This window comes from Gymnoscopelus braueri (assembly GCF_963280865.1).
Source record: "Gymnoscopelus braueri genome assembly, chromosome: 6".
Taxonomy (NCBI): Eukaryota; Metazoa; Chordata; class Actinopteri; order Myctophiformes; family Myctophidae; genus Gymnoscopelus; species Gymnoscopelus braueri.
Window position 1 is genome coordinate 49779437 of NC_137607.1, and position 8610 is coordinate 49788046.

Genomic DNA, 8610 nt, shown 5'->3' on the forward strand with positions numbered 1-8610 from the left:
GGTATTAAGACAATAATTACAAGAAATGATAGTGGGATATACAATATAATTTATGATATAGGCTACTGTCTGTACTGTGTGTGTGTGTGTGTGTGTGTGTGTGTGTGTGTGTGTGTGTGTGGACACAGGCTTTCAGTGATGAAGCTACAGAGTGTTTTAATAGCCTATCTCGTGAACTCTGAACATTAATGATTCGCTTATCTCTCTGTGTGTGTGTGTGTGTGTGTGTGTGTGTGTGTGTGTGTGTGTGTGTGTGTGTGTGTGTGTGTGTGTGTGTGTGTGTGTGTGTGTGTGTGTGTGTGTGTGTGTGTGTGTGTGTGTGAGAGAGAGAGAGAGAGAGAGAGAGAAAAAAGAACCCAGGAAGAAAGAACCATTATGTGTTTTGCCACCCCCCTCCCACAAAGAGAAGAAAACAGTTTGAAGGTAAAGTGATATTGTTTTGTTAAATATTAAAGTAATCATTACTTGTTCAGTAACAGGGGTCTCCCAGACTCTCCACCTATTTAGTAAGCCGAAAATGCATGTCCAGGAATACCAAATTTAACCAATCAGAACTCATACAGGATACAGGATAAATAAGTGCAATTGGAAGTGATGACACAAAGAAGTGGGCATACACAATTTGAAACTGAATTGTCTACTTAATTAAAGAGATGGAGAGACCCCTGCTTTAACCCATTTAGACCAGGAACGCATCTGTGTAATTTTTTTTGATTTCTTTGGCTATTCAAAAATAGCAGATCTACAAGCTCATAGCGTGACACCGAGTGGCGTGCTATGAGCTTGTAGATATGCTATTTTTGAATACATATTTTTTAAAGCGAACATTTGTACCTCAAATCTTTTTCCTTTTATGTTCAAAAAAACTTTTAGGATTTAGAGAACATTTTTAGAATCGGCCTCAGGTCTTAATGGGTTAAAGCTGCACTATGTAACTTTCCTCTTCTTCAAGTGCTGTAACCTTTTACCATTGAGCTAATAGAGCCTGCCTGCTTGCTCAGGTGATACATTGAATCTTGACCATGAGATCAAAATTCATGTCAGATCCTGTCTGTGTCTAGGTGAGAGCAGGGAGACGAAATACAACCACCCCAATTGTATAAGTTATATAGTATTATTTGTATTAACATACTCTAACATACAGATTGTATAAGTTATATTGTATTAATATACTCTACGATACAGATTGCATAAAATTACATTTTATTCCACTTAAACTTTCTAACAAAAAAACATCTTGTTTAATCCAAAATATATCACTTGCACTACCTTTAGACTCTGACTCGTCTGAATACGGTGGAGATGCTGTTGTACCCCAAGCTATCCACGACGAAATGTCAAGTACAGTCGTACCCAGAAGAAGGCCAAAGAGTTGGACCTGGACCTACAGCATCTTAAAACTAAGTAAGCAATGACAAATGTTAACGAAACATTTGCATGAGTTTGCTCTTCTCTTTTTGTATATATCTATATGTTGGTTATTTGTTCTCATGTTCTTTTTTACTTAGATCTTGACCACAAATGTTAAAAAAAAAACATTATATAGAAAGCATGTTATATGGAGTGGACAGATGCTAGGTTCATTATTAAACTGGTATCCTACTAAGGCATACATCAATTCAGTTTTTATTTTTTATTTTTCCGTACCCTGTTCATGCTTTAAGATGCAACAAATTAGAGATTGCAAAACAGAAACTGGAGGAAGGGCCCCAATATAGCTCTGCAGCAAAGCCTGACATCCCTGCTGCAGATAAGCAAACCAGTGACAGCATAGGTGTGTTTAGACAGTGATACTGTTCTATGGAAAATGGTGACAATGTGTACAATATAAGTACTGTGATACTGCCAAAAGGAGCTTAAATATGATTCTCTACATTTTCAGTTGCAACTCCCTCCGTTTCCTCTTCCCCTGAGTCAGACGATTTGGCATCGACACCTGGGATGTTTGACACCAACGGTGACGAGGTATTGAAGAAACATACTGTGTAGGACAGTGGTTCTTAAAAATAGGGTCCCCAGGGGGTTCCACAGTGTCCCCAGCTAAATAAGAAACAGTTAAGCACAAAAGCACTATTTCAAAAATAGGCAACGTGTCATGATGCATCGTGAGCTTGTAGATCAGCTATGTTTAGCTATTTCTGAACTATTTTTGAACAGTTTTGCCTATGGCATGCACAAAATAGGGATGCCAGGCATAAAGGGTTATTACCAGCTAGAATGTAATCCAATGACAATGTACTGTATAATAATTAATGTAACTCTCCCCACCTACAGTATAGACAGTTGTAGAATTCTGTACTAAATCTAATCCAACAATTAACATCTTCTCTATTGGAGGTCCATGGCACCAACTCTTTTACAAATGGGGTCAACATTTGGGGGTCCTTGACATGAAAATGTCATTTCTTTACAGTAAACTCTGTTTGAAGTGTGCCTGCTTTTGTCCAAAATGAAAGTCTGGGAAATGTCATGGTAAAATGTGTTTTAATTTCTAAAACATGTCTTGTTTTCTTCTGTTTCAGGTCCACATTGGCTCTGGTGTGTGGCTCCAAAAGGAGATCTGGAAGATGGTGGCAGCAAACACCAAGGACTCCCTGTTCATGAAGGAGCTTGCTGTTGCCATTTGGGGAACAAGAACCTGAAGACCACGAGCCTTACAAACAAAGAATGCCCCACTAGCAAGGGCGAGGTCAAACCCTCCTGACCCTAGGACTCAGAGGTATGTTTACTGAGGGGTGGGGGTGGGGGGGGTTTCATTATGACTTGATCTCATAATTCAATCTGTTTTGGCTCTGTGCATGACTGTAGTTCTCTTTTCCAGAAGGTGGAATTCCTGTTAGCGTTACTGTTCATACCTTCATTTGGTTGTCTCAGTGGCATCAATTTCAACCAGAAACACATATAGAGATGTTGGGTGTTTCCAATGTATATCTGCTGCCGAGCCAATCAACTGAAGCTATGAAAAACTGAACGGGAAATGGGAATGTCACCTTCTGGAAAAGAGAACTACAGTCATGCACAGAAGCCTATTATTAGTTTATTATGCAAGTCTTATTAGTTTATTATGCAAGCCTTATTAAGCTTATTAATCAATCATAAAAGAAAATACTCTATTGTAATAAAATAATCGATTTTAGGGCTGAAAAAAATGCCGATCTACAAGCTTGCAACTTGTTGGACGCGTTGTGAGCTTGTAGATCAAAAAAGTTATCAATAGAATAATCGTGTAGAATAATTGATAGTGGCAGCCCTACATGCATGTGTGGCAGGGGTAGCTTTTTCCCCCCAATTGTTGTTGTCCATTGTAGCCATCTGGCTTATTGCCTGCCCACTGCCCACCCACCTTTTCCATTCAAATGCATTTTCCATAACTGAAACAGGGGTTTAAAAAACCACTTCACCCCATTTTCAATTCATCTTCATATAAGTGGTCCTCACTAATACACATTTTAAGATGGCACCATTTATGTCTACTCACTCTGTGTTTCATTGATGGTTCGTGGACAGTTTAGAAACCTGCCTACCTTTGACATCATCGGTAGGCAGGTTTGGTCATTTTGAACAACATTTTTAACTTTTTTATTTGTTAATTATTAACACATTAACCGCCAAGAACGTAGTCCTACGGTCCGTTAAATCCAACTGTTAAGCGCCGAGACCGTAGCCCTACGGTCCACGGTCTTTTCGCGCTATTCACTTCCGGGTTCACTTTCGGAATTTTTTTGATCCACTTCCGTTTCCGGTTTGATGACCGGAAATAGAATTATTTGGGATCCGGTTTTGACGATCACGTCCGCTCTCGTTCTACAGACGAAACTGAAACTCAATTCTCTTCCTGTAGTTTTTTCTCCTCGCATTTCACTGTTTAACGTAATCCGCTCTAACTACAACATGGATACCCCGTTTGACACGTGGTCTTCACTGGGAGATACAGTGGGATGTCGCGGATGTAAACAGACCTTGTACGGCTCAATCTTAAGGATTTTAACAAGATCTATGGCGACATGAAAAAAACTAAAAAACAACAAAAACACCTTGGCACTGGTGAGTACATTATGAGATTAACCTCTGGCGGTCGATGTGTTAATGCAAGAACAATGGCTTCTACTTCTGGCATGCAAACTTTCCAGGCAGAGACAAACTGTAGTTTCTATTAGCTTGGAATTTCCATTGGTGATGTCACTGGTAGGCAGGTTTCTGAACGAGTAGACAGAAATATTGCCATTGTATAATGAACATTAGCGAGGACCAGTTATATGAAGATAAGGTTGAAAATGGGTGAAGTTTAAGTTACATTAAAGGATCTACACCATGAATTTAAAAAAAATATTTGATATTTAATATCATATGGTGTATGTCCCTCTGAGCCTAAATCATCACTCAGATATACTCATCCCAAGTCAATTGTCTCTGGCTTATACAGCACTTTCAGCTGCAATACCAAAACGTCCTCTTGGGCAGGGGGGGGGCTACTGAGCAATTCTGTCTGTTAATAAAAAAAAAAATTAAAAAAAAAAACACCAAAAAAAGGAAAAATTCTGCATAAAAAGAAGCATCTAAGAAAAATACAAAATCGAAAAAAAAACACTTTGAACATTTTTGAACAATTCCACCAAGTGTTTGAGGTGCCTGTTTCACCCACTTCCGGGGGGCGGAGCCAAAATCCGAGCCCGAAGTATTTGTTCGTAGACCCCCACTTAGGGGGGGTAGAAAAAGTTTCGGAGCGATTCGGGCACTTTTCATTTAACATTGGGTTTGCCATCATTAATGTTTGTGACATCAGAAACATTTCCATTCTGAGATCGCCTGTTCAGACACGCCCATTCTGGAAATCCATGAAATGAGAAGGAATGACTGAATTTAAAAAAAAAACATTTTTTGGGGTACAAGAGACACTGGGGACCCCAAAAAATACAAAAAAACAAGAAAAAGGTGATTTTCATGGTGTAGACCCTTTAAGTTATTCTCAAAACATCACAATTCATACAACTCACCCCATGCATGTCTAAGCTAATTATATTTGTTTTATTGGTGGGGGTTCTTGTTTGTTTTCTTTCAGACTGTTTCCATTGGTGGCTGGAGGGGCAGATCATTAATGGGGAAGATCTCACAAAGAGGAAGAAGGCCATGGGGAGATACATTTCAGAAAAAAATCCAGGACATCAATAGAAAGGACAAGAAATTGTGTGTCTGTGTATGGGGGGGGTGATATGGGGGTAATGCGTTATAGCGCCACCAGCAGGCCGATTTTTGCAAAATTGTTTTGCAGATGTTTTCCAAACATCACACAAATCGGTACACAACACAGTGTGTGTGTTCCTCAGGTTGAAGTTTATGAATGTATTTGTTTATTTACATAATTATTTGTTATTTGAATGTTTTTTAGGTTTTTTATAAGAGTTTAATAAATTATTGTTATTTATTAAATTGATTCATGATTATTTATTCCTTTGTGGATTTTGCTCACTTTTATATAGGCTACTGTTTTTTAAATATACCACGTGCTGTGGGCACCTGGCTGAAATTCACCATGATCATGCATCCTCTCCAGCAAAGTTGGTCACTGCATATCAGAATACACTTGAATACACATAAATACCAGATAGCAGCTTAAACCAGCTTAAACCAGCTACCAGCTTAAACCAGCTAAACCATCATAAATACCAGCTACCAGCTTAAACCAGCTACCAGCTTAAACCAGCTAAACCATCAAAAATACCAGCTACCAGCTTAAACCAGCTACCAGTTTAAACCAGCAAAACCTACCACCTTAAGCTGGTCAACCACCAAGACCAGCTTAAGGTGTGTTTTGGACGTCCAAAACACACCTTAAGGTGGTCAACCACCAAGACCAGCTAAAACCAGCTGGTCCAGCTTAGGCTGGTCTAAGCTGGTTTTTTCAGCAGGGAAAACAAACATCTGGGGTTCATTCAAGACAAGATTGGTTTGTTCTCTTAACAATGGCTTCAACTTCAGTGTATTGACCATTAATTGATGTCAGTAGGCCTATACTCATTACTTGAGTCACAATCTGAAATAGACCTGAAGTAGATTCAGAATCAGGGGAATAGAATCAGAATCAGAATCAGAATCACTTTCTCAGCAAAGTAAGTTTGAAAATGCAGGCTATAAGGTAGCTCAAAGGTAAAAGTTTCAGCTCTTGCGCAGAGACCAGGGTTCAAATCCGGGTAGAAGAGGTAAGTTACATAGTGCAGCTTTAACTTGGTTTGTACTATTATGTTTTATTTTTATTCATTCATTTCATATTACTGTATGCTTATTTTTCTAATTGTTGCTTTCATTTCTCCTTTTCAGGGAAATCCTGCCAACTACATCACATGGCCTGGAGTTGATGCAGAAAGGAGTGCAGCTTGTTGTCTCTTTCAGTTCCTACTTTGGCATGGGTATAGTATATGAAGTCATACAATACAATGTCATAAAAAGTTATACAATACTGTAGTAAAAAAAACTTTGTTAGCCTAAATTGTTCACAGCGCATGTGTTTTTGTATTTAATTAAGTGGTGTTTGTTGAAATAAATATATGAAGTGGAAGTGGTTGGTTTCATCATGCCATAAGCATACTGTGGTATTTTCTCAAACTTAATTCAACTAATTAAAGAGGAGCTGTTGTCATGATTCAGCACTGTTTGAGAAACTACAGTAGTTGGAAACTTTATAGGCACCATTTTCTGTATTAAGTCCAAAGTGATGGAAAGTACTAAGTAGGCCTACATGTGCAATTGTGAGATTTACAGGAGTATTGTCAATACTTCTACTTCTACTCCATTACATCTCAAAGGCAAATATTGTACATTTACTCAGTGGTGGAAGGATTACTCAAATGTTTAAAAATCTTTCAAAAATAGCAGATCTACAAGCTCACAATGTGTCGCAAGTGAATTGCTGAGTAATGGTGTATTGGTCTAATACTCAGTCTTTTCTTTCCCAGGCATAACCCATAGCATTGACAAGATAGTGGATACTGGTGCGGCCGTGCAGCATCAGGAAAATATTAGCTTTTTTTTTTTTTTTCTGTCCAGTTTAGCTGGACAGAGTTCTTTCAGACCCCACCTTTACCTCTCAGGAAACAGGGGAACGGACGTGGTCTGCATGGCAAAATGTAACCAGAAGGCTCGCCCTTAAACATGCTCGCCACCAGTTTAGGAGAAGACGGTTTGAATTTGCAGATTCAGCTGCTAAATTGAATCTGTCTTGAGAGATTAATATCCATCAAACCCCGGGCTGACTTTGCCATCTTGTAGTGAAAAAGTTGCCTGATAATATCAGACTATATAGCAAGCAGTCCACTCAGTGGAGTGGGCGGGGTCTAGGCTAGTGCTAAAGGTGTGTAGAAGACTCACAAGGCAAGCTTCTTTTCACCTGGCAGCAATGGGTTACACCTGGAGGGCATAATGTGCAGAGGTTCAAGCTATCTCCCTCCAGATCCCCTCCTGTAATGCTCGCTTTGCTAGATTCTCAAAAAAAAGATTGCAGGAAGTCTGCGTCTGGGTCTAGACTTGGTCAAAATGGATTGAAATACATGGTTTCCTTGTCAAGCCTGGTGTTATATTTTCCTTTTGTAATAGTTGTACAGTTGATAGGTATTTATATCGTTTTGTATTGTATTGTAATTGTTTTGTTCTGCCCCCCCCCCAATCAATTTCAAAGTAGGCTACTACTTATTGATAACGGCGTGCAGCTCCTGAGATTTGGCCACTTAAAGGCAGGCATAAGACCTCCCTGTCTTTGGTTAGTGTGTGTGTGTGTGTGTGTGTGTGTGTGTGTGTGTGTGTGTGTGTGTGTGTGTGTGTGTGTGTGTGTGTGTGTGTGTGAGAGAGTGTGTGTGTGTGTGTGTGTGTGTGTGTGTGTGTGTGTGTGTGTGTGTGTGTGTGTGTGTGTGTGTGTGTGTGTGTGTGTGTGTGTGTGTGTGTGTGTGCACGCGCGCACGTGCGTACATGTGCGTGTGTGTGCGTGCGTTTTGTTGCTGTTGTTTGTGTGTGTGCTGTTGTTTTGGAAGTGAGGTCATGATTGCTATATCTTAGGAATGTGTGGATGATGCTTTATTTTATGTGGGTATTTTGTTCTTTGTACAATATATATGTTTAGATTTTTTTTTGGATAATATAATCAGGTGTGATGTCATTGCTTGGCTCATGAAATTTCTTTGGATTTACAATGCTTTCAGTTATTACACATTAATTACACCATAGCAAGACCACACGGTAAAATCTCCAGTGTTAATCTATAAGAGTATACAAATGTTAAATTAACACTCACAATTTTACAATGTACACATTCTGAATACCAGGTATGTTTGAAAGGATATGCTATGCGCTATGAAGTTCACTATGTTTTCTGGTGAAAGATATATTATACTATACAAGAGTGCAGGGGAGAGTTTCTAGAGTTTCTCTGTATTCTTTCTTACTTCAATCTTAGTCTCTCTCTCTCTCTCTCTCTCTCTCCCTCTCTCTCTCTCTCTCTCTCTCTCTCTCTCTCTCTCTCTCTCTCTCTCTCTCTCTCTCTCTCTCTCACACCCACCCAACCACACACACACACACACACACACACGCACGCACGCACGCACGCACGCACGCACGCACGCACAC

The 8610-nt window shown here is 39.5% G+C and overlaps 1 long non-coding RNA gene across 1 annotated transcript; it reads left to right on the top strand.

Moving 5' to 3' along the window:
- The first annotated feature begins 271 nt into the window (after positions 1–271).
- On the top strand, positions 272–5401 carry LOC308087062. The gene is made up of 5 exons (XR_013933275.1): positions 272–423; positions 1276–1404; positions 1883–1965; positions 2523–2719; positions 5060–5401. It is a non-coding gene; the product is annotated as an uncharacterized lncRNA (long non-coding RNA).
- The last annotated feature ends 3209 nt before the right edge of the window (positions 5402–8610 follow it).